The 27,134-nt window shown below is 39.1% G+C and overlaps 1 protein-coding gene across 10 annotated transcripts in view; it reads left to right on the plus strand.

Moving 5' to 3' along the window:
- The window catches only part of NFAT5 (nuclear factor of activated T cells 5), a 132,764-nt gene that overhangs the window by 43,050 nt on the left and 62,580 nt on the right, over window positions 1–27,134 (plus strand). Inside the window, exon 1 of one of the 10 annotated variants that reach the window (XM_060000231.1) lies at window positions 19,203–20,285. The exons of the other annotated variants lie outside the window; for them this stretch is intronic. The gene's annotated coding sequence lies outside the window, so the exon portion shown is untranslated. Of the gene's footprint in view, window positions 1–19,202; window positions 20,286–27,134 lie in introns of those variants that run through there. 10 annotated transcript variants of the gene reach the window in all.

A 27,134-nucleotide genomic window follows, 5' to 3' on the forward strand; every position in this document is an offset into this window, starting at 1 on the left:
ACGTGGGCGTCAGTAGTTATGGCTCCTGGGCTCTAGAGCACAGGCTCTGTGGTTGTGGCGTACGGGCTTAGTTGCTCTGCGGCATGTGGGATCATCCCGGACCAGGGCTGGAACCCGTGTGCCCTGCATTGGCAGGTGGATTCTTAACCACTGCGCCACCAGGGAAGTCCCTGTGTCAGGTCTTAGTTGCGGCTACCCTGAGTCTTAATCCGTAATTCCTCTATATAGTGTAATTGGTCCTTTAAACATTAATAGGTATAGAAGGATTTTGTACATTGCCTCTTAAGCATCTGCTTCTAGAGCACAGCCATTGGCAAAAAGAAATAATTGAATTATCTTCTAGAGGACTTTGAAGTTCTCCCACCGAAGTCCCTCAGTTTTTTACCTCTTCATCTCAAAAATTTGTTTAGGTCTTTTCATTTTCTATTTTCTTTTTCTTTCATGTTAGCAGAAGAAATGCCCAGTCTTTTTCTAAGGCGCCCTCAATCTCCTGGACTTGATTCCATGACATACTTTACCTTGCTTTAATATTTTTCAACTCTTCTTTTTCATTATTTTCTGTCATGTTTTTGTTTCCTTATAGCAGTAGTTGCCAAACTTTGTTTAACTCCACTTTCTATGGAGTTGCCACTGCACATGATACAATTCCAAAAGAAATTATACTTAAAAAGAAAGTTAGAAAACAAATTCCTTATGGTAGTATAATTCTATAACATTGCCCTAGAAAACTGTTTTATTATATTATTGCTATGCTAATCTGAACTTCTTCACCATCTAACTGTCCCTTAACCCTTTATTAGCATGCAGGCATTCTCACAGAAATTCAGTTATGTTTTCACAGTTGTCAAATCTGATGGTGTTATCTTAATTAATTAAATCTCTTCTATATGTTCTCTCTTGCATCTTCAAACTTTTCCTCATTACTGGCTGTTTTCCTCGTACTGTCAAGCATACATAATTTCTTCTTCCACACAATAAAATAGCAAACCCTTCATTTGGCCCTGTCTCCTTAAGTGTTCTTTTCCTTCTCCTTGGAAGGGTTTTGTGAAATAGTAGTCTATATTTCTGCTTACACTGCATTTACTTCCTCAGTTCCATTTGGTCTTCAACTCTTTGCCTTCTGTCTTCTATCCCCATCACTCCCTTGATAACTTCCTTGGCAAAGGTATCAAGAAATACCTTTTGCCACATTAAGTAAACACATTCTTTCAAGTTTTTTCTTACTTGAACTAAATGAGCCATTTTCATTTGGGGGCATCCACTTCCAAGATTCTTCTTTTTGACACTCTATTCTCCAGGCTATCCTCTGACTCTTCTTCTCTAGCTTTTTTCCTGGCTTTTTTTCTCACTCTAACCCTTCTGCCTCTTCATTCATTATATGATCTGTCAGCATTCTTATGTATTTCCACAGTTTCTGTTTTCTTGCTCATTCATGCATTCATCGAATGAGTGCCTATTTGTGCCAGGCACTGTGCTATTGCTGAGGAGACAATGTGAATGAGATGGACATAGCCACTGTCCTCATGACATGTGTAGCATAATAAGAAATACAAGTAGATAAACTGGTAATTGTGGAACGATGGATAATAAGTGTTCTGGTAGAGGAAATACAGAGGAGGGATGCCTAACTAAGACTGGAGTGGTTGGGAAAAGCTTTTTGGAAAAAGTAACAGTTGAAAGGGGCTGTGGGAAGGTCAGTGTTTCAGGCAGAAACGATAGCATCTGCAGAGAAATAAAGGTAAGGGAGTGCATTGCTGAAGTATTGAAAAATCATTGTATCTTGAGAGTGTGGAGGGAAAGAGCAGAATGGAGAGGGATAAGGTTGCATGGCCATAAAGTAAGCACTCATATAAATATTCATTCAACAAGTATTTAATTAGTGTGTTATTTTATAGTTATACTGCCACATAATTATAGACTTTAGTAGCCTAGTTTCTTTTCTTTTTTTTTTTTGTGGTACGCGGGCCTCTTACTGTTGTGGCGTCTCCCGTTGCGGAGCACAGGCTCTGGACGCGCAGGCTTAGCAGCCATGGCTCACCTCACGGACCCAGCCGCTGTGCGGCATGTGGGATCTTCCCGGACCGGGGCACGAACCTGTGTCCCCTGCGTCGGCAGGCGGACTCTCAACCACTGTGCCGCCAGGGAAGCCCATAGTAGCCTAGTTTCACGCTTGCTGCTATGAACAATCAAAACTAGGTTTTAGAAGATATCTGAGTCTATGATAATTGCTTATTGCTGTAGACTGGTCTTACGATAGGTTTGTGCTGCTTATGTAACTAGATCTGACGCAAAAGCTTCAAAGACTCTTATTGATTATTCAAAACCTTGGCCTCTGATGTCTGAGCTTTAATTATAATCATTGTCAATAATGTATAACCTATTCTTATTCTCTAAATGTTTAATATATATTATTACCTTATTCCAACTAGATTTTCAGTTTTTTGAGGGCATAGCCTACCGTGTTTTTAATTTCTTTTAAATATTCCTTTGTGCAAAGAATACAAAGGGTACAGCTGTATGTGTCTTCATGTACAGAGTATTTTTGTACTTTTACAAGATTAAGACTCTCTTTTATTTAACCTCAGAGGGCTTAACCCAGTATTTCTTACATAGGGCACATATAATATTTATCAAATATTTAATTAAATAACTAAAAAAGTTCTTTAAAGTAAAGAACAACTAGTATGGGTTAAAATTATAATGACTTCTGTTTTTAGCCAAGATAGAGTAATAGGGGCCAGATTTACCCTCTTGCCTGAAGCAACTAAAAAGCCAGATAAATATATGAAACAATGGTTCTCTTTAACATCAGGCAATGAAGGAAAATGATCCTTAAGGAAAAAAACAAATGAGATGAGCCCTACAAGGGCCCTGGCTTACTCCCTGGAGAAAGTTCCAGGATTTTGTGTGAAAGGGGGGAAGTACAAATAGAGCCCAGTAATCTCTCTGAGTGGAGGAGGTAGAGTTCAGAGTCTGGGAAAGCCAAGATAGCTAGAGTTCTCAGGGCAGAGTATTAGAAAGGAGGGAAATGGACACAGAGAATTTTGGAGATCTGCAGAGGGTCTCCTTTGAGTATTCAGCTGAGTGGTGATCATTACATGCATGTGGGAAAACGACCCAAGACTGAGGAAAGAACTACCTGAAAGGATTCCAGGAAGCAGTGCTTAGACCTCACAGAGGGCTGGATATGATGCCTGTTTGCACCAGCAAGAGTAGAAAAACTAACACTTGGGTAGTGTTAAGAAGGGTCTTGCCTCGGTAGTAAAGAAAAATTAACCCTGGACTAAACATGCTCTCGTCATGGCTAACAAAGCTTAAAAAAGCAAGAACTGAAAGGATCAAATTATTCCCAAGTAACTTAACCATATCCTAAAATAAAGCTCAAGAAAATTTATAGGAATATGAAAATATCCAGCACACAAGGTAAAATTCTCAATGTCTGGCATCCAATGAAAAATCATCACCGTGTTTCTAAAAGTTTGTTTTATCTTATCAAAAATCACCAGTCATGGAAAGAGGCAGAAAATTACAAAATGTAATGAGAAAAATCAATAAATCGAAACTGATTTAAAAATGACTTGTGGCTTTTTTAGCCTGTTCCCATTGGCATTTCCAGATTATTGGCCTCCCTGATACCCAGTCTGGTATATATGAGGCAAAAAGAAAACCCAGAGAACTTACTGCTGCATCATTCCTGGGTCCTACCATCCCTAGCTGGTCTACCTCTTTTCACCACCTTTCAGTCTTATTAGGTGTTTTTTTTTTTTTAAATCTATGTAATGTCCCAGGTTTTTCACTGAACTTAGTAGAAGGAATAGGGAAAAGTGTGTCTACTCCATCTTTCCAAAAGTGAATCCCTCTGAGACTATATTTTTGGAGTGTAAACAAATGTTCCTTGATGAATCAATTGGGCATCAATATGAAAAACAATGAACTTTGGCTTCGGTAATACAATAAAACCAATTCCAGATGGATCAGAGATATGAATATGAAAGGTAAAGCAAAAAGACTTCCAGAAGAAAACAGAAGAATATCTTCATGTCCATGGGATATTGCAAAGATTTCTTAAACAGGACACAAAAATCACTGACCATAATGAAAAGATTGATAGATTGAATTCATTAAAATTAAGAACTCCTGTTGATTAAAGATATCATTAAGGGGGTGGAAAGCAAACCACATATGGGAGAAGTCATTTACAATATGTATATTTGACATAGCATTTGCATCTAGAATAGATAATGGACTCCTACAAATTGATTTTTTAGAAAAAGGACAACCAAATTTAAAAATGGGTAAAAGGCTTGAAGAGCCACCTCAGGAAAGAAGATAACCACATGGCCAATAGGCATATGAAAAGGTGCTCAAAATCATTAATTTTCAGGGAAATGTGAATTAAAACCACAGTGTCATACCGTTCCATCTCTACCAGATCACTTATAAAAAAATTATAAAAGCATTTTCTTATGACTGAGCTTGTGGAGTAGCAAGAACTTTCATACACTGATGTTGAGAGTGTATATTGCTACAACCACTTGGGAAAACTCTCTGGCAGTATCAATTAAAGTTGAGTATACACATACCTTCTGACTCAGCAGTTTCACTCTAGGTATGTATCCAAGGGAAGTACGTATATGCACATATAAGAATGTTTACGGCAGTATTTTTGTAAAAGGTAAAAACTGTAAACAACTCAGTTGTTTAACAGCAGAATGGATTTAATTGTTGAATATTCACTTGACAGAATAATATATAGCAGTGCAAACGAATGAACTGCTGTAAGTATAACAACACAGATAAACTGAACAAACATAATTCTGAGTGAAAGAATCTAGGTACAAAAGAAAGGTATATCCTATATGATTTCTTTATATAAAGTTTATAAACAGGCACAACTATAATCTGTAGTGATAGAAGTCAGAAGATTGGTTACCTTGTTGGGTAGTTCCTGGGAGAAAGCATGAAGGATGCTTAATCTTAGCTTAAATTCTTCAAGTTCAAGATTTAAGATATGTATACTTTACTATATGTATATATTATGCTTTAATAAAAAATTAAAACACTAAAAAAGAATCTATTCTGAAGTTATTAGTAATTTTAAAATTAGTAATATCTATCTTATTTATATACACTTTAGAGTCAAAGCACTTTACACATATATCAATTCTATGATTATAAATATAAAAGTACTTTGTAAGCTCTAAACTGTAATATTATCAGATATAATTTATTTTTAGAACAGTTTTCAATTTTCTAGAGCTGTTTCTGTTTCTGTTTATGGACCACATTGTGGCACAAAGATTTATGTAAGCTACCCTTTCATTTGCTATTGTAAAATGGCAACTGAAAATCATTATCAAAATTAATGAAAAGAGTGGCTTCATTGATCAGTAAAGTGACATCTGGTCAGTTCTCACAATCAAGCTATTTTTTTTTTTTTTGCTAGAAACAAAGTATTAAACTTTTATATAACAAGTATTATTTGTATTAGAGAATAGCCAAGAGAGTTCTGGAAGACTACCATATGCTGTCAGTGGGCAAGTTTTACCCATTGAATTTCTTTGGTTTTTGCCCTTAAGAAGTATTTCTGAATAATTTCTCTCAGGCTCAAAATGACAGATGAGCTAAGTTGTTTCATTATTTTAGGTACTATTAAAGTCTACATGGTTGTATCAAATCTAAATAACTAAAATTATCTACCACCATGTGAAATAGCAATTGTCATTTTAGTCAGGAAAGATAAACAACATTCCTTTCCTCTTTTTGATATGTAAATATAAATACTGTTTAGGAAAAAAACCACTAGCAATATTTAAAGAGACAGTAAACTCAGACCAGTATGAGGCTGAATTTCATGCTTTAAAGTAATGGCTTTCACCATGGAGAACAGTATGGAGGTTCCTTCAAAAACTAAAAATAGAACTACCATACGACCCAGAAATCCCACTATTGGGCATATACCCTGAGAAAACCATAATTCAAAAAGAGTCATGTACCACAGTGTTCATTGCAGCTCTATTTACAATAGCCAGGACATGGAAGCAACCTAAGTGTCCATTGACAGATGAATGGATAAAGATGATGTGGTACATATATACAATGGAATATTACTCAGCCATAAAAAGAAACAAAGTTGAGTTATTTGTAGTGAGGTGGATGGACCTAGAGTCCGTCCTACAGAGTGAAGTAAGTCAGAAAGAGAAAAACAAATACCATATGCTAACATATATGTGGAATCTAAAAAAAAAATGGTTCTGAAGAACCTAGGGGACAGGAATAAAGATGCAGATGTAGAGAATGGACTTGAGGACACGGGGAGGGGGAAGGGTAAGCTGGGAGGAAGTGACAGAGTAGCATGAACTTATATATACTACCAAATGTAAAATAGACAGCTAGTGGGAAGCAGCCGCATAGCACAGGGAGATCTGCTCAGTGCTTTGTGACCACTTAGAGGGTTGGGATAGGGAGGGTAAGAGGGAGACGCACGAGAGAGGAGATACGGGGATATATGTATATGTATAGCTGATTCACTTTGTAATAAAGCAGAAACTAACACACCATTGTAAAGCAATTATACTCCCATAAAGATGTTAAAAAATAAATAAAATAAAGTAATGGCTCTTAGCCAGAATCATCTGTGGAGCTTCATAAAAATATGCATTACGTGATCCTACGTACTAAAACCTTTATTCAGTAGGTCTATGCTGGAATCCCAGGCATCTTCATTCAGGAGAAAAAAATATGTATTTATATATGCAATTCTGATATTCCTTGTTGATTACCACTCTCTTAAAAGGCAGAAGTAATAACTTGGTCATTTGTTTATTGCCGCTCACAGTAGGCAGAGTTTTTTTTGTTTTTGCAGTACGCGGGCCTCTCACTGTCGTGGCCTCTCCCGTTGCGGAGCACAGGCTCCGGACGCGCAGGCTCAGCGGCCATGGCTCACGGGCCCAGCTGCTCTGCGCCATGTGGGATCTTCCTGGACCAGGGCACGAACCCGTGTCCCCTGCATCGGCCAGCGGACTCTCAACCACTGCACCACCAGGGAAGCCCTAGGCAGATATTTTTGATCTTTGTAAACAATCAGCTTATGTCTAAAAGTATGAGGTTTACACATTTTTTCTGTTTGTTGTTGATAATCCTTGTGTAGAATAGAAAAGACAAAGTGAGTCTTGTTGATTTCTTCAGTATTGGCTTGAAGGAGGAAAAAAATCAAGTTACATGGGGAATTCCCTGGTGCTCCAGTGGTTGGGACTTGGCGCTCCCGATGTAGGGGGCGTGGGTTCGATCTCTGTTAGGGGAACTAATATCCCAAATGCTGCACGGTGCAGCCCCCCCAAAAAAAAGAGTATTTAAAAAAAATCATGTTATATGAATAGAAAAAAAGAAATTTGATAGGAAATAAGTTTAATCACTGAAAATGAATACTCTAAAACATGAAAAGTAGTTTTTATTTGTTCACTTGAAAAATGGTTGTTCAGATGATGATAGGGTAGAAGTTGGAAGAAGGGACATGAGGGAATAGGGTATTTGGGGTCAGAAATAATGTAGAAAAATGACATTTTTAGTTGAGGTGGTAGGACATTTTGGTAATGATAGCAATGAAAAAAGGTAGATTTTTGTTCATTATTTTCTTCTCCCTCACTAAGATTATGAGTATAAAAATAAGAATGATGTTTTAGAATTGTTTGAGTAGAGTCAATCAAGGTAGATGGTTCACTCATTCATTCGGTTCATTCACTAAGCACATTATTGAAGTGCCACACACAATAATAATATAATAAATAAAAGAGATGGAGTTTCTACTTCAGTGTTCTTTCTAACTGCATAGACAGGAATGCTGGATAAAGAATTTATCTTTCAGGGCTTCCCTGGTGGCGCAGTGGTTGAGAGTCCGCCTGCTAATGCAGGGGACACGGGCTCATGCCCTGGTCCGGGAAGATCCCACATGCCGCGGAGTGGCTGGGCCTGTGAGCCATGACCGCTGAGCCTGCACGTCCGGAGGCTGTGCTCCACAACGGGAGAGGCCACAACAGTGAGAGGTCTGCGTACTGTAAAGAAAAGAATTTGTCTTTCAGCCAGCTAGTCTCCTGCTCAGGACCCAGATTTAACCAGTCTTGGCTATGCTAAGCAAATCATAACCTGATTGGAACATAATTTCTTCTTTGTAAAAACCGAGGGTTACACTGAGTACTTTTACCATTTCTACCTCTAAAATTCTGTGCTTTTTTATGTGAACTTTAATCTCCTAAAACTACATTAATTCTATTCATACCATTCTTCCCTTGCCATCTTTATATCTGTTTTCTTCTACTTTCCTTTTTTGCACATAACATCTGTGGCTTGGTACTGATTCCATTGGTTATTTATGTATTTACTTGTAGTCTACCTCACTGGACTGTGAATGTTTGAAAACAGAGATAGATACAGGTCACTTTAGTGTCTGCACTTACGCACACAAAATGAATCAGTGGTAAAAAAAAAAAATGAATTAGTGGTGATTAAATTATGTTTTTCTTCTTTTAGAAACTAAGTTCCTGAGGTACCTTGTAATCCAAGGTCTGTGCAATTAGAAATAGCATTAAAGTTAAGACCTCTATTTTATTTACTTTATTATTTTGCCTGGCACATAATGAAATAATGTGCTTTATGAATGATGAGCAAATCATCATTTATAAACTGTCTTTCCAAGTTCAAAATGCATAAAATAATATAACATTAATCCTATTTATCGGGACTTCCCTGGTGGCTAAGAGGTTAAGAATCTGCCTGCCAATTCAGGAGACACAGGTTCGAGCCCTGGTCCCAGAAGATCCCACATGCCGTGATGCAACTAAGATCCCACATGTGCACCACAACTACTGAGCCTGCACTCGACAGCCCGCGAGCCACAACTATGAAGCCCGCGCTCCTAGAGCCCGTGCTCTGCAACAAGAGAAGCCACCCCAACGAAAAACCTGCGCACCGCAACGAAGGGGAGCCCCCACTCGCCGCAACTAAGAGAAAGCCTATGCACAGCAACAACAAAGAAAACCCAGTGCAGCCAAAAGAAAAAAAAAATCCTATTTATTTCTTTTCATTGATTATTACATACATTGATAAGTACATCATTAGTTTATTAAATGTATGATATAAGATGGTTGACTGTTAAGCAATGGAACAGATCTCTATTAAGTATTGATTTTGGAAACATTAAGCTAAATTTTAAGTATGTATATATTATATTGTATATACTATAAAGTTTTAAAATAAATGTGTTTTGAGATGCTTGTACTGCTTATATTCCAGAAATGAACTTATTTTACTAATGCTACAATTAAATGTGAGCTTAGTAAGGGTGGAAAATTACAGGACACTGGAGCCCCCTTCTCTTTTTAGCAAGCAAGCAGTTACCATAATTTAAGTACATTAGAGTAGAAGGTCCATGGCACAGATTGTCTGTTTTATGACTGATGTATCCCCAGGAACTAAGACAATGCTTGGCTTACATCAGGCAGTCAGTAGATATTTGTTGAGTGAATGAATAAAAGAATGAGAATATTTATTGACTGTGCTTCATTCTCTAGGGGGTACAGTGTTGTCACCACTGATATGTTATTTATTACCTCTTTTATTTATTAGCAGTGTTTCTGAAATAATATGAAAATTAGAAATTTTCCTGAAGCTTATTTCATAACTTAAAATTATGACCCAGTAACCTTTTAGTATTTTAATAACCTCATCAGCAAACATTGAGTGCCTATTTTAAGTATGGTACTGCTAAACTTTAGTCATTCAGATAAGACATACCACAGTTTCTGCCCTTGAAGAGTTTTCAGTTAATTGGAGAGATAGAAAATAGACATAAAGATGATACATAGCAATATGAGGGTATCAAAATTACAGTACAAATGAGAAATTAAAGTTATGTTCAATGAAAAGTTTGATATTAAGTTTATGTGCATTATTATTCAGCTTTTTAAAAATGCATAGAAAAATAGGGAAGGGAAACATAAATATACTAGTGTTTTGGATGGTGAGATCATGGGCAAATTTATTTTTATTTCATACATACCTGCATTTTTAAAAGCAAACAATAACTTTAAATAAATTAATAATTTTCTATCCCAGATCTAGGATAGGATTTGTATTAAAAAGAAAAGTAGGGCTTCCCTGGTGGCACAGTGGTTGAGTCCGCCTGCCGATGCAGGGGACACGGGTTCATGTCCTGGTCCGGGAAGATCCCACATGGCGCGGAGCGGCTGGGCCCGTCAGCCGTGGCCGCTGAGCGTGCGCGTCCGGAGCCTGTGCTCTGCAACGGGAGAGGCCACGACAGTGAGAGGCCCGCGTACCGCAAAAAAAAAAAGAAAAGTAAAGCAGTCTATGTTCCCAGCATCATCAATTGCTAGATCCCTCTCCTGTTTATACATTCACTAGGATGCCCCATAGGTACCTCAGCCTCATCATTTAAAACGGAATTCATTGTCTTTCCAGATTTACTCTTACTCCTAAACTCTCTATCATGGAAAACTGCACCACCTTCCATTAATTTTCTCGTGCCAGAATTCCTGTGCGCTGTTTGGAACTATTTCTCTCTCTCTCTCTCTCTCTCTCTCTCTCTCACTCTCTCTCCATCCCCCTCTCTCCCTCTCTCCCTCTCCCTCCAATCGTTCCTCCCTCCCTCCCTTTGCTGCTAGTCATCCAATTCAGTTCATCAGTTTTCTGAGCACCTTTAAATTCGTATCCTATTTGCCATTCTCACTGCAGCTGCCTTGGTTCAGGACCTCATTATTTCTGACTTAGAGGATTGTAAAAAAACTTACTCTTTGCCACCTCTAGGACCTAGTCTATTTTGCATATACCTGGGAGGATGATCATCCTCAAATGTAAGTCTGAGCTTATCATGTCTTTGCTTGAAACACTCAAAAGCTCCCTATGTGCTGAGGGATAAAATCTTTATTGCCTAGAATGATTATACAAGGCCTTTCATGATCTAGCCCCTCCATGTCTTTGGGAGCCTCATCTCATGTTACTCCTCCATGTAACTACTGTATTCTAATTTAACTGAATTACTTGAAAAACTAAAGTAACCAAAATACAAATACTCTGTTCAGATTTGCTTTTAAGTTTCTCCTCCTTCTTCACAAATATGTTTGTCAAATACCCATTTCAGTGTTCAAGACTGACCTCAGGTGTCACATACCCTGTGCAGCCTTCTGTGATCCTTTCCGGATAGTGTTAAGGATTCCTCTTGACTTGCATAGCGTCCCATATTTCTATTAAAGCACATATTGCATTTTTTTAAATTGAAGTGTAGTTGATTTACAGTGTTGTGCCAATCTCTGCTGTACAACAAAGTGACTCAGTTATACACGTAAAGACATTCTTTTCCATTGTAGTTTATCACAGGATATTGAATATAGTTCCCTGTGCTATACAGTAGGACCTTGTTGTTTATCCATTCTAAATGTAATAGTTTGCATCTACCAATCGCTCCCAGTCCATCCCTCTCCCTCCTCCCTCCCCCTTGGCAACCACAAGTCTGTTCTCTATGTCTACTATGAGTCTGTTTCTGTTTTGGAGATAGGTTCATTTGTGCCATATTTTAGATTCCACATATAAGTGATCTCATATGGTATTTGTCTTTCTCTTTCTGACTTCACTTAGTATGATAATCTCTAGTTGCATCCATGTTGCGCAAATGGCATTATTTCGTTTTTATGGCTGAGTAGTATTCCATTATATATATGTACCACATCTTTATCCATTCATCTGATGGTGGACATTTAGGTTGTTTCCATGTTTTGGCTATTGTGAATAGTGCTGCTCTGAACGTAGGGGTGCATGTATCTTTTTGAATGATAGTTTTGTCCAGGTATATTCTCAGGAGTGGGATTGCTGGATCATATGGTAACTCTATTTTTAGTTTTCTGAGAAACCTCCATACTGTTTTCCTTAGTGGCTGTACCAACTTACATTCCCACCAATAATGTAGGAGGATTCCCTTTTCTCCACACCTTCTCCACAATTTGTTATTAGACTTTTTAATGATGGCTATTCTGACTGGTGTGAGGGTGGTACCTCATTGTAGTTTTGATTTGCATTTCTGTAATAATTAGTGATGTTGAGCATCTTTTCATGTGCCTCTTGGCCATCTGTATGTCTTCTTTGGAGAAATGTCTATTAAGGTCTTCTGCCCATTTTTGGACTGGGTTGTTTGTTTTTTTGTTGTTGAGTTGTATGAGCTGTTTGTATATTTTGGAGATTAAGCCCTTGTTTGTCGCATCATTTGCAAATATTTTCTCCCATCTATAGCATATTGCATTATTTTAAACTTCACTAATTTTATTTTCTCCCTGTAGCATATTGCATTATTTTAAACTTCACTAATTTTATTTTCTCTCAACTGTGAACTTCATGAGTGATTTTCTCTTATAGTGTGTACTTTAGTCCAGTACAGGAGCAAAATAAATGTTGAATGAATGTTTAAATTAATTGTTTTCTGTGAGGTTGAGGGTGTTAGTGAAGAGGGGATGGCATAGCTAAAAATACTGAGCCTGTGAGTGGCATATAAGGTGTCAAACAAGTGAGTATGACCAGGAGAAGATAACTTGTGATATATTTTGTAACCCAGACTACCTTCCTCTACCAGAATATTTGGTTTTGTTTGATTGATTTTAGGCAGAAATGGTAGCAAAAGTGAGAGAGAGGCCAATTTATAACAGTTGTGAGTACAGTGCAAAGAACTTTTTTTCTGAACATTTGAGAGTAAGTTGCCAGCATGATGCCTGCCCCATCACCTTTGAATACTTTAGTATGTATTGCCAGCAAACAAGGATATTCTCCAACATAATTACAATATAACCACCAAAATGTAAAAAATTCACATTGATACATTTTTTCCATCTAATCCTCAGACCCCCATTTAGGTTTCTCCAGTTGCCCCAGTAATGTCCTATATAACAGCAGCCCCCAACCTTTTTGGCACCAGGGACTGATTTCATGGAAGACAGTTTTTCTACGGATGGCAGTTGGGGGGGGCGTGGATAGTTCAGGCAGTAATGCGAGTGATGAGAAGCGGCAGATGAAGCTTTGCTCCCTCGCCTGCTGCTCACCTCCTGCTGTGCGGCCGGCTTCCAAACAGGCCATGGACTGCTACCAGTCTGCGGCCTGGGTGTTGAGGACCCCTGCTGTATAACATCAGCATTCAGTTTACAATTACATATCCATTTAGTTGTCATGTCTTGTTAGTTTCCTTCAATCTGAGATAGTTCCTTGGTCTTTCCTGGACTTTCATGGTTCTGATACTTTTGAAAGTTACAAGTCAATTATTTTGTGGAATGTTCCTCATGATTACATTCAAATTATGCATCTTTGGCACAAGTACCACAGAAATAATGATGTATTCTTACCAAATCCTCTAGGGTAGCATGTAATTTTGATTTGTGTCATTACTGATGTTACTCACTTTGATCACTTAATTAAGATGGTTTCTGTCAGACTTCTCTACTTTAAAGTTACCCTAGTTCTCCTTTGTAATCAGTATCAATATTTTGTAAGAGTTGTACTTTGAAACTATTTAAATATCTCATTCCTCATCACACGTTCAGTTTATTCATTACTATTTTATGTCAGTATGGACTCCTGTGTTTTCATTAGATTATAATCTGTTACTATTATTTTTTATTTTTATTTTTTTGGCTGTGCTGCACAGCTTGCCGGACCTTAGTTCCCCAACCAGGGATTGAACCCGAGACATGTCGGTGACAGCTCTGAGTCCTAACCACTGGACCGCCAGGGAACTCCCATGACTTATTTTCATGCTCATATTGTCTCATATTGGTTAGTGAGAGCCTCTTGAAGATGGTTTCTGTATTCTTTTGACATGTCCCCCATAATTCTTTGAGTACTTCCTTACTTTTAGCAAAACAGTATGTATTTCAGGCTCATCTTGTACTTTCCGTATCCCAGTCCTGATAACAACTATTTCTCAAGGAAGCCCTAGCTACTTTAGGTAAAAAAGAGTATTTAGAAACCAAGATCTGGATACTAGGTGTGCTTATTTTCCATGAGTGTGCTTTTGGAGTACTGCTGCTCACAGAATCTTTCAGAAGACAGAGCTAGGGAATATATGTATGCTTATATACATACATAATGTCTTTATTTATTTTTCTATCTTTCTCTCATGAGTTCATACTGATACTTCCAGTTGCAACTCAGTACCATAGGGTTCCTTCTTGTTTTTCTTCCTATGTTTGTAACTCTTTTGTTCAACATTGCAAAACTTGATTCCCTTTAATTTTAATATATTTACTTATTTGAGCAATCTTCCTCTGTGTAATCAAGCTTCTGTGGCCATTGCTTCTGTCTTTTGTACATGTTGATACCTAATTATCCAACTTGGACACCCATGACTTGCATCCAGGCTGTGGCTGCTTTCCTCCTACAGGAATGCTCTCTTCATCCCATGTGTGCTATGACACCCAGAGCTGCCCTCCTGCTTATCTGTTGACACCGTCCTCACCCTGCTTGGGTTCTGACTCCCCACACTGGGCAGCCCTGCTAGGCAGATAGCATCCTATAGCTCTCACCCTACTAGGATTTTGATACTCTTACCTAAAGGTACCCTTTGCTCCTGCTCCTTCAACCCCCATGGATGTCTTGCTTACCCACTGGAACTCCAGCATATTATGCTGGGCTGTCCATCCATAGGAATGTCCTCTTCATCCTGCTCAGGCTCGAAGGCCTCACACGAATGCCCTCCGCACCCTGCTTGGGTTTCTAATCCCCATTCTGGACTTCCACACTCCTCATGGGCACACTCTGCTTCCTGCTTAATCTTTGACACCCAGCCCAGGCAGCCCTACTATATGGACATTCTCCTTACTGCTTGGGTTCTTACACCCAGTGCCAAGTGCCCCTGCACAAATACCCTTTTCCCCCTGCTCAGGCTCTGCTTCTCTGTGCTGGCTACCCTCCATCACCTCAGTTGCTTTAGCTGTGATGCCCTGTGCCATCCCCTTGAGGGTGCATTTGTCACCATGCTCTGGCTCTGACACCCTATGCTAGCTTCTCTGCGTTCCCTCCCATAGATAACCATCCTCATTCTGCTTGGTCTACCCATCCCAGGAGACTTTTACTTTGCTTGGGCTCTAACCCACCACAGTAGGTTTTCCCTCTGTGTGTCAGGCTTCCCTCTTCTCATCCTGCTTTCTTGGACTCCATCCCACCCTTCCACTCTTCTCCACCCCTCCCCACTCCCCCCAGATATAGTCTTCATTCTGCTTGGGCTCTGACACCACACACCAGGCTGTGGATATTTTATTTACATTGCTTGGATTCTGCATCTGATTATCTTTTCCCGCTCACCCTGCTTGGGCTCTGAAACTTTGCCAGGCCTCTGCTACCCCCACCCCCACTGTGGATTCCCTTCTCACTCCACTGGGCTTCTGACACTCAACCCCGGTCCTCCTTACTCCTCTTGGACTCTGAACTCTACAGCTCTTAAAGCTCTATTGAAAAGTATTCTTGTAAGATCTTTGAAAATTATAAATAAGCCATAAAGGTTTTAATCGATAGTTAGGTCATAGATAGGACTTTGAAAGTCTTCTGTCTAGAACAGACTTAAGTAATAACATCTTCTGAGAATAATATAAATAAATTAAAGTATATAACAAAAATGGTTAGTTAAATAGTATACTCCATTCTGTATCTTATAAATGTTGTTATGTAGCAAATAATTGTGAAATTTCAAAGTGAAAAGTAATAACTATTAGAAAAAAATATATGATGTACTATGTTAAAATGATTGTGGAACTCAATTTATTTTTCTTATTCCTGAAATAATTGTAATCTATGCTGCTGTATATTGTTTAAAATTACTGTAGAATACCAGCTTGAGGAAAACTATAATAAAATATAATCAGGAAGAGGTGATATGATTAAGTAAATAAGTAACAGCAAACTAATAAATTGACTTAAACTTAGCTGAGAAAAATTTATTAAAACAGAGATCACTTACAAGTTATTTTCGGACTTAATAATCTTTTAGAAAACAAATATCCGGTAGACCTGCAGCCAGTACATTTTCCAGTGGAGATGCCAACTATGATGACTGTCAAGCCTAAAAGTGTTTTTAACAGAATGAATGCTGTCTCTCTTCAACGCAGAACTATGTTGGCACAGTGGAGGTGCCAGGCATTTTGTTTTAGAATGTCTGATGTGAAACCATAGCTTTGGGATTCACCAGCTTATTGAGATAGTTAATAGAGACATGGAAGAGTAAGGCAATTAGTTCCCAAACCATTTGCAAGAACTTTTTGAAAGTCTTTTAACTCTTTCGGGTGCTTAAGTAGCTTTGTATATACAGTTTATTTATTTATTTTATAATATTCTTTAATGTGCTGCTTTTTCTTAACATATATATAAATTTATTCATTTATTTATTTACTTTTGGCTGCGTTGGGTCTTCGTTGCTGTGCGCGGGCTTTCTCTAGTTGCGGTGAGTGGGGGCTGCTCTTCATTGTGGTGCGCAGGCTTCTCATTGAGGTGGCTTCTCTTGTTGCGGAGCATGGACTCTAGGTGCACGTGGGCTTCAGTAGTTTTGGCACGTGGGCTCAGTAGTTGAGGCATGCGGTCTCAGTAGTTGTGTCACACAGGCTCAGTAGTTGTGGTGCATGGGCTTAGTTGCTCCTCAGCATGTGGGATCTTCCCAGACCAGGGCTTGAACCCATGTCCCCTGCATTGACAGGGAGATTCTTAACCACTGCGCCACCAGGGAAGTCCCTGTAATACAAAGTTTAAAAAAAAAAAAAAGTAAAATCCCATTTTAAAAACAGAATACAAACATTTATAAATACATTTTCCAGTATTAGAGTGTTTGCATCTAATATCAGGGAGCATTTATTATTTGAATAACTAATATCTGTGCTGAGCATTAATTCACCGTTTTTTAGTTTTTTTAAGCATTCCCAACACAAAGTATCATCCTTTTTACCACAAATACTTCCATTTAGCTGCTTGCTCGACAATTGAGTTCAATTTATTTACAGAGCTTCCCCCCACCTTTTATTGTTCATCTCTGCATGAAGTTAAGTCTGTGGTATTAGTTGTGTACAACTTTGAATTGTTATGTTACCTGAAAGTTAATAAGAGTCTTCAGAAAAGTTAAAGAGTAGATGGGCTCTGACAATTCTGGTCTTTACTTTCTGACCCTAAAGCAGCTGAATATTGAATGCTGTTAGCTATCAGGTCAACAAAGGTAAAGTGGCGATAAAAATTCCTAAAAAAGGAATAATAATTTACAGAGGTTTTTTTAATACTTATTTAATTTATTTATTTATTATTTTGGCTGCGCTGGGTGTTAGTTGGAGCATTCGGGATCTTTAGTTGTGGCTTGCGGGATTTTTTTTTTTAAGTTGCGGCATGTGGATGTCTTACTTGCAGCATGTGGGCTTCTTAGTTGCGGCATGTGAACTCTTAGTTGCAGCATGCATGTGGGATCTAGTTCCCCAACCAGGGATCGCACCCGGGCCCCCTGCATTGGGAGCACAGAGTTTTACCCACTGGACCACCAGGGAGGTCCCTACAGAGTTCTTTTTAACAGTTCTTCTTATTTAAGCCTTACATAGCAACTCTGTGAAGCTATGCACTATCCATGCATAGCCTTAATTTTTATTGTATTTATTGATTTGATTAGATTATATAGTTTAGTAAAAAGAACATTCATGAGCCCAGTGTCCAGACCAATTTATTTCTGCTACTCCTTTGTCCTGTATCTTTGTCTCACCATCAAAGGAAACTAATGTCCTAAACTTTATATTTATCATTCCCTTCTTTTGTTTTATCACATGTGTTTTTCTTTCTTTCTTTTTTTTTTACTATTACACAAGTTTCACATTCTTGGTAAAATCGACCTCACATAATTGTTTTGAAATTAAGTGAGAATATGTATACAATGAGCTTTTGCACAGTGCCTGTCCCCACTCCCAAATGCTCAATAAATGGTAGCTGTAACTGTATTATCAATGTTGTTATTTTGCAAAGGGAAGAACTAGAAAAGCATGCCTTTTCTCAGCTGTTTCATTTGCTTATCTCCCTGGACTCTTCTGGGGTAAAGTGAAGGAGTTTGGGGGTTTGAGGTCTTTTCATTTTTTTCTGGAACTGAGCAACATGTAAAACAAAACAGTAAAGTGGGATTTGGTTGATCAGCAGTTAGGGAACCAGAGTTTCTAAGTGAGAAGAAAAAAAAATGCTGCAGTATTAAGTTACAAGTTTTTCCTTCTCTTTCACTGTCTTGTGATAGGATTTCTCTCTCCTTGAATTTGATGCAGTGTGGTGGGACTCCCACCCTCTCCTCCCCATATAGCCAGTGTTGAAGGGTAAAAGACCAAATTCTCCCAGAAATAATCCGTGACATAAAAGGATCATTTAGAGTTTACTGAATGACTGAACACATATGGCAACCAGTCAGCCAATTTTTACATTGTTCACCTTCCCAGCAAACATTGGGAAGCATTAGTTCGCTTTCAATATCTGAAAATGATTTCATTCCTCTAATCGCCCAAGGGTCTGCACTATTGCACCAACATAAGGCAAATTCTTGATCTGAACTTGTTTTCTCTTCTGCCTAATTGCTTTTTTCATACACTTATGTTCATGATTTATGTTGGGACTTCCCTGGTGGCGCAGTGGTTAAGAGTCCGCCTGCCAATGCAGGGGACATGGGTTCAAGCCCTGGTCCAGGAAGATTCCACATGCCATGGAGCAACTAAGCCCATGCGCCACAACTACTGAGCCCACGTGCCACAACTACTGAAGCCTGCGAGTGACAACTGCTGAGCCCACGTGCTGCAACTACTGAAGCCTGCGCACTTGGAGCCCCTGCTCTGCAACAAGAGAAGCCACTGCAATGAGAAGCCCGCACACCGCAACTAAGAGTAGCCCTGTGGGCTTCCCTGGTGGTGCAGTGGTTGGGAGGCTGCCTGCCGATGCAGGGGACACGGGTTCGTGCCTTGGTCCGGGAGGATCCCGCATGCCGCAGAGTGGCTGGGCCCGTGAGCCATGGCTGCTGTGCCTGTGCGTCCGGAGCCTGTGCTCCGCGGCGGGAGAGGTCGCAGCGCTGAGAGGCCTGCGTACCACCAAAAAAAAAAAAAAAAAGAGTAGCCCCCACTCACCGCAACTAGAGAAAGCCCATGCACAACAGTGAAGACCCAACACAGCCAAAAATAAATAAATAAAAATAAATTTATTTAAAAAAATAATTTATGTTAACTTATTATTTACTTTATCATATTTGATCTAAGTCTATTACATGGATACTTAAGCAGGACACTTATATTGGGATTTTGGTCAACTGAAATTCATAATGAACCATTAAGTGAGTTGATTAAGCATTATTATTGCTCAAATTATTAGCAACGTTAATAGAAAAAACTATGAGACAACAGTCACCCCAATTCTGGCAGACCAAGGAAAGAATTCTTTAGAAAACAAAAGTGAAATCATTCCTAGATTTTGAAAAAAAGAGTGAGAAAGAGAGTGAGTGCATTTAAGTACATTGCACAAGAGCAGTTTTTACCAGATGTTACATTGATCTGTATTAAATTTGATTATTCCTTTGCACAGGTATTCCAGCCTTTCATTATCTGTGATGAATTATGACATATGATATATTCCTCTTAAGCCTGTGTCATTTGCAAATTCTGTATCTCTGTTCAAGTTGTTGATGTAGTAACCACATTCCTGAAGGGGGAACCCATACATTTTTGGGTGGTGTTGTTTAGAGTCATCTGTTTTATGAAGTCTACATTTCTTATATTGCTCGTAAGAACTTTGTAAGATTTTCATCATTTTACTGACTATAAGATACCTATGCCTGTAGTAATTTCTTGATACAGTAGATGAGCCTTAAAAGGGAAATTAGATTAGTTTGCAGTTTAGCCTTCATAATTTCACTTTTCACAAATAAAAACTATGTGAAAAGATATTTCTGTCCATGAAGTTTATTAGGAACATTGAGAGACCTAGCTCGCTCTTGTGCAGTTCTCAGTTGTTCTTATTCTATTCCTCTTTCTCTTTTTTTAAAAACAGCTTTACCCATCTATAATTTACATATCATAAAATTCACACATTTAAAGTGTACAGGAGATTGGCTCAAGATGGCGGAGTAGAAGGACGTGCGCTCACTCCTTGTGAGAGCACCAGAATCACAACTAACTGCTGAACAATCATCAACAGGAAGACACTGGAACTCACCAAAAAAGAGACCCCACATCCAAAGACAAAGGAGAAGCCACAATGAGACGGTAGGAGGGGCACAATCACAATAAAATCAAATCCCATAACTGCTGGGTGGGTGACTCACAAACTGGAGAACACTTATACCACAGAAGTCCACCCACTGGAGTGAAGGTTCTGAGCCTCACGTCAGGCTTTCCAACCTGGGGGTCTGACAATGGGAGGAGGAATTCCTAGAGAATCAGACTTTGAAGGCTAGCAGGATTTGATTGCAGGACTTCGACAGGACTGGGGGAAACAGAGACTCCACTCTTGGAGGGCACAGACAAAGTAGTGTGTGCATCAGGACCCAGGGGAAAGAGCAGTGACCCCATAGGAGTCTGAACCAGACCTACCTGCTAATATTGGAGGACCTCTTGCAGAGGTGGGGGGTGGCTGTGTCTCACCATGAGCACAAGGACACTGCCAGCAGAAGTTCTGGGAAGTACTCCTTGGTGTGAGCCCTCCCAGAGTCTGCCATTAGCCCCACCAAAGACCCCGGGTAGGCTCCAGGGTTGGGTTGCCTCAGGCCAAACAACCAACAGGGAGGGAACCCAGCCCCACCTATCAGCAGACAAGCAGATTAAAGTTTTACTGAGCTCTGCTCACCAGAGCAACAGCCAGCTCTGCCTACCACCAGTTCCTCCCATCAGGAACCTTGCACAAGCCTCTTAGATAGCCTAATCCACCAGTGGGCAGACAGCAGAAGCAAGAAGAAGTACAGTCCTGCAGCCTGGTGAACTGAAACCATGTTCACAGGAAGACAGATGAGATGAAAAGGCAGAGGACTATGTACCAGATGAAGGAACAAGATAAAACCCCAGAAAAACAACTAAATGAAGTGGAGATAGGCAACCTTCCAGAAAAAGAATTCAGAATAATGATAATGAAGATGATCCAATACCTCGGACGAAGAATGGAGGCAAAGATCAAGAGGATGGAAGAAATGTTTAACAAAGACCTAGAAGAATTAAAGAACAAACAGAGATGAACAATAAAATAACTGAAATGAAAAATACACTAGAAGGAATCAGTAGCGAATAACTGAGGCAGAAGAATGGGTAACTGACCTAGAAGACAGAATGGTGGAATTCACTGCTGCAGAACAGAATAAAGAAAAAAGAATGAAAAGAAATGAAGACAGCCTAAGAGACCTCTGGGGCAACATTAAACACACCAACATTCACATAGGGGTCCCAGAAGGAGAAGAGAGAGAGAAAGGACCAGAGAAAATATTAGAAGAGATTATAGCCCAAAATTTCCCTAACATGGGTAAGGAAACAGCCAACCAAGTCCAGGAAGCGCAGAGAGTCCCATACAGGATAAACCCAAGGAGAAACACGCCGAGACACATAGCAATCAAATTGGCCAAAATTAAAGACAAAGAAAAATTATTGAAAGCAGCAAGGGAAAAATGACAAGTAACATACAAGGGAACTCCCATAAGGTTAACAGCTGATTGCTCAGCAGAAACTACAAGCCAGAAGGGAGTGGCATGACATATTTAAAGTGATGAAAGGTAAGAACCTACAACCAAGATTACTCTACCCAGCAAGGATCTCATTCAGATTCGATGGAGAAATCAAAAGTTTTACAGACAAGCAAAGGCTAAGAGAATTCAGCACCACCAAACCAGCTCTACAACAAATGCTAAAAGAACTTTTCTAAGTGGGAAACACAAGAGAAGAAAAGGACCTACAAACACAAACCCAAACAGTTAAGAAAATGGTCATAGGAAGATACATATAGATAATTACCTTAAACGTGAATGGATTAAATGTTCCAACCAAAAGACACAGGCTTGCTGAATGGATAGAAAAACAAGACCCATATATATGCTGTCTACAAGAGACCCACTTCAGACCTAGGGACACATACAGACTGAAAGTGAGAGGATGGAAAAGGATATCCATGCAAATGGAAATCAAAAGAAAGCTGGAGTACCAATACTCATATCAGATAAAATAGACTTTAAAATAAAGAATGTTACAAGAGACAAGGAAGGACACTACATAATGATCAAGGGACCAATCCAAGAAGAAGATACAATTATAAATGTATATGCACCCAACATAGGAGCACCTCAATACATAAGGCAATTGCTAACAGCTATAAAAAGGAAATCAATAATAGTGGGGGACTTTAACACCTCAGTAACACCAATGGACAGATCATCTAGACAGAAAATTAATAAGGAAACAGAAGCTTTAAATGACACAATAGACCAGATATGTTTAATTGATATTTATAGGACATTCCATCCAAAAACAGCAGATTACACTTTCATCTCAAGTGCGCACAGAACATTCTCCAGGATAGATCACATCTTGGGTCACAAATCAAGCCTCAGTAAATTTAAGAAAATTGAAATCATATCTAGCATCTTTTCTAACCACAACACTATGAGATTAGAAATAAATTACAGGGAAAACAACGTAAAAAACACAAACACATGGAGGCTAAACAATACTTTACTAAATAACCAAGAGATCACTGAAGAATTCAAAGAGGAAATCAAAAAATACCTAGAGACAGATGACAATGAAAACACGACGATCCAAAACCTATGGGATGCAGCAAAAGCAGTTCTAAGAGGGAAATTTATAGCTATACAAGCCTACCTCAAGAAACAAGAAAACTCTCAAATAAACAATCTAACCTTACACCTAAAGGAACTAGAGAAAGAAAAACAAACAAAACCCAACGTTAGTAGAAGGAAAGAAATCATAAAGATCAGAGGAGAAATAAATGAAATAGAAACAAAACAATAGCAAAGATCAATAAAACTAAAAGCTGGTTCTTTGAGAAGATAAACAAAATTGATAAACCATTAGCCAGACTCATCAAGAAAAAGAGGGAGAGGACTCAAATCAATAAAATTAGAAATGAAAAAGGAGAAGTTACAATGGTCACTGCAGAAATACAAAGCATCCTAAGAGACTACTACAAGCAACTCTATGCCAATAAAATGGACAACCTGGAAGAAATGGACAAATCCTTAGAAAGGTATAACCTTCCAAGACTGAATCAGGAAGAAATCGAAAATATGAACGGACCAATCACAAGTAATGAAATTGAAACTGTGATTAAAAATCTTCCAACGGGGCTTCCCTGGTGGCGCAGTGGTTGAGAGTCCGCCTGCTGATGCAGGGGACACGAGTTTGTGTCCCGGTCTGGGAGGATCCCACATGCCGCGGAGCGGCTGGGCCCGTGAGCCATGGCCGCTGAGCCTGTGCGTCCGGAGCCTGTGCTCTGCAATGGGAGAGGCCACAACAGTGAGAGGCCCGCGTACCGCAAAAAAAAAAAAAAAAAAAAAAAAAAAAAATCTTCCAACAAACAAAAGTCCAGGATCAGATGGCTTCACAGGTGAATTCTATCAAACATTTAGAGAAGAGCTAACACCCATCCTTCTCAAACTCTTCCAAAAAATTGCAGAGGAAGAACACTCCAAAACTCATTCTATGAGGCCACCATCACCCTGATACCAAAACCAGACAAAAATACTAGAAAAAAGAAAATTATAGACCAGTATCACTCATGAATATAGATGCAAAAATCCTCAACAAAATACTAGCAAACAGAATCCAACAACACATTAAAAGGATCATACACCATGAACAAGTGGGATTTATCCCAGGGATGCAAGGATTCTTCAATATACGCAAATCAATCAATGTGATACACCATATTAACAAATTGAAGCAGAAAAACCATATGATCATCTCAATAGATGCAGAAAAAGCTTTTGACAAAATTCAACACCCATTTATGTTAACAACTCTCCAGAAAGTGGGCATAGAGGGAACCTACCTCAATATGATAAAGGCCATATACGACAAACCCACAGTAAACATTATCCTCAATGGTGAAAAACTGAAAGCATTTCCTCTAAGATCAGGAACAAGGCAAGGATGTCCACTCTTGCCACTGTTATTCAACATAGTTTTGGAAGTCCTAGCCACAGCAATCAGAGAGGAAAAAGAAATAAAAGGAATACACATTGGAAAAGAAGAAGTAAAACTATTACTGTTTGCAGATGACATGATACTATACATAGAAAATCCTAAAGATGCCACCAGAAAACTACTAGAGCTAATTAATAAATTTAGTAAAGTTGCAGGATACAAAATTAATGCACAGTAATCTCTTGCATTCCTATACACTAATGATGAAAAATCTGAAAGAGAAATTAAGGAAACACTCCCATTTACCACTGCAACAAAAAGAATAAAATACCTAGGAATAAACCTACCTAGGGAGACAAACGACGTGTATGCAGAAAACTATAAGACACTGATGAAAGAAATTAAAGATGATACCAACAGATGGAGAGATATACCATGTTCTTGGATTGGAAAAATCAATATTGTGAAAATGACTACACTACCCAAAGCAATCTACGGATTCAGTGCAATCCCTATCAGATTACCAATGGCATTTTTTTACAGAACTAGAACAAAAAATCTTAAAATTTGTATGGAGACACAAAAGACCCCAAATAGCCAAAGCAGTCTTGAGGGAAAAAATCAGAGCTGGAAGAATCAGACTCCCTGACTTCAGACTATACTACAAAGCTACAGTAATCAAGACAATATGGTACTGGCACAAAAACAGAAATATAGATCGATGGAACAGGATTGAAAACCCAGAGATAATCCCACGCACCTATGGTGAACTAATCTATGACAAAGGAGGCAAGGATATACAATGGAGAAAAGACAGTGTCTTCAATAAGTGGTGCTGGGAAAACTGGACAGCTACATGTAAAAGAATGAAATTAGAACACTCCCTAACAGCATACACAAAAATAAACTCAAAATGGATTAGAGACCTAAATGTAAGACTGGACACTATAAAACTCTTAGAGGAAAACATAGGAAGAACACTGACATAAATCACAGCACAATCTTTCTTGATCTACCTCCTAGAGTAATGGAAATAAAAATAAACAAATGGGACCTAATGAAACCTAAAAGCTTTTGTGCAGTAAAGGAAACTATAAACAAGATGAAAAGACAACCCTCAGAATGGGAGAAAATATTTGCAAACGAATCAATGTACAAATGATTAATCTCCAAAGTATATAAACAGCTCATGCAGCTCAATATTAAAAAAACAAGGGCTTCCCTGGTGGCGCAGTGGTTGAGAGTCTGCCTGCCGATGTGGGGGACGGGTTCATGTCCCGGTCCAGGAGGATCCCACATGCCGCGGAGCGGCCCGGCCCGTGGGCGGTGGCCGCTGAGCCTGTGCATCTGGAGCCTGTGTTCCGCAATGGGAGAGGCCACAACAGTGAGAGGCCCGCGTACCAGAAAAAAACAAAAACAAAAAATAAACAACCCAATCCAAAAATGGGCAGAAGACCTAAATAGACATTTCTCCAGGGAAGACATACACATGGCCAAGAAGCACACGAAATGCTGCTCAACATCACTAATTATTAGAGAAATGCAAATCAAAACTACAATGAAGTATCACCTCACACTGGGTAAAATGGGCATCATCAGAAAATCTACAGAGAACAAGTGCTGGAGAGGGTGTGGAGAAAAGGTAACCCTCTTGCCCTGTTGGTGGGAATGTGAATTGATACAGCCACTATGGAGAACAGTATGGAGGTTCCTTAAGAAACTAAAAATAGAGCTACCATATGACCCAACAATCCCACTACTGGGCATATACTCAGAGAAAACCATAATTCAAAAAGACACATGCACCCCAATGTTCATTGCAGCACTATTTACAATAGCCAGGTCATGGAAGCAACCTAAATGCCCATCGACAGATGAATGGATAAAGATGATGTGGTACATATATACAATGGAATATTACTCGGCCTTAAAAAGGAGTGAAATTGGGTCAGTTGTAGAGATGTGGATGGATCTAGAGACTGTCATACAGAGTGAAGTATGTCAGAAAGAGAAAAAGAAATATTGTATATTAACACGTATATGTGGAACCTAGAAAAATGGTACAGATGAACCAGTTTGCTGGGCAGAAATTGAGACGCGGGGCTTCCCTGGTGGTGCAGTGGTTGAGAGTCTGCCTGCCAATGCAGGGGACACAGGTTCGTGTCCTGGTCTGGGAGGATCCCACGTGCCATGGAGCGGCTGGGCCCGTGAGCCATGGCCGCTGAGCCTGTGCGTCCGGAGCCTGTGCTCTGCAGCGGGAGAGGCCACAGCAGTGAGAGGCCCACGTACCGCAAAAAAAAAAAAAAAAGAAAAAAGAAATTGAGAGGCAGATGTAGAGAACAAACGTATGGACACCAAGGCGGGAAAATGGCGGGGGTGAGAGGTGGTGGTGTGATGAATTGTGATATTTGGATTGACATATATGTATGTCAGTATGACTAATATGAATAAAATGAATAACTAATGAGGACCAGCTGTATAAAAAAAAATAAAAAATACAATAAATTTTCAAAAATAGATAAATTTGAGCACTGAGCAATATGGTTACAGCCCTGCCCAACACCTTCATTGCAGTTTTGTGAGATTCTAAGCAAAGTACCCAGTTAAGCCATGCCCAGACTCCTGGTCCACAGAAAATATGAGATAACAAATGTTCGGTTATGTAGGTTTTTTTGTTAACAATCTTATTCACATATAATACAACTTGCCCATTTAAGGTATACAGTTGAAAGGTTTTTATTCTCTTCACAGTATTGTGAAACCATCACCAGAATCAATTTTGTAGTATTTTCACTACTCCCAAAAGAAAGCCCATATTTTTTTAGCTGTCACCCATCTTTCTTTCATTCACCCAGCCCTAGGCTACCACTATCCTACTTTCTGTCTCTATAAAATTGTCTGTTCTAGACATTTCATATAAGCGGAATTATACAAACAAGGTTGAGCACTGAGGGTTGAACAGAGTATTGCTTT

The sequence above is a fragment of the Delphinus delphis genome, chromosome 20 (assembly GCF_949987515.2).
Source record: "Delphinus delphis chromosome 20, mDelDel1.2, whole genome shotgun sequence".
Classification (NCBI taxonomy): domain Eukaryota; kingdom Metazoa; phylum Chordata; class Mammalia; order Artiodactyla; family Delphinidae; genus Delphinus; species Delphinus delphis.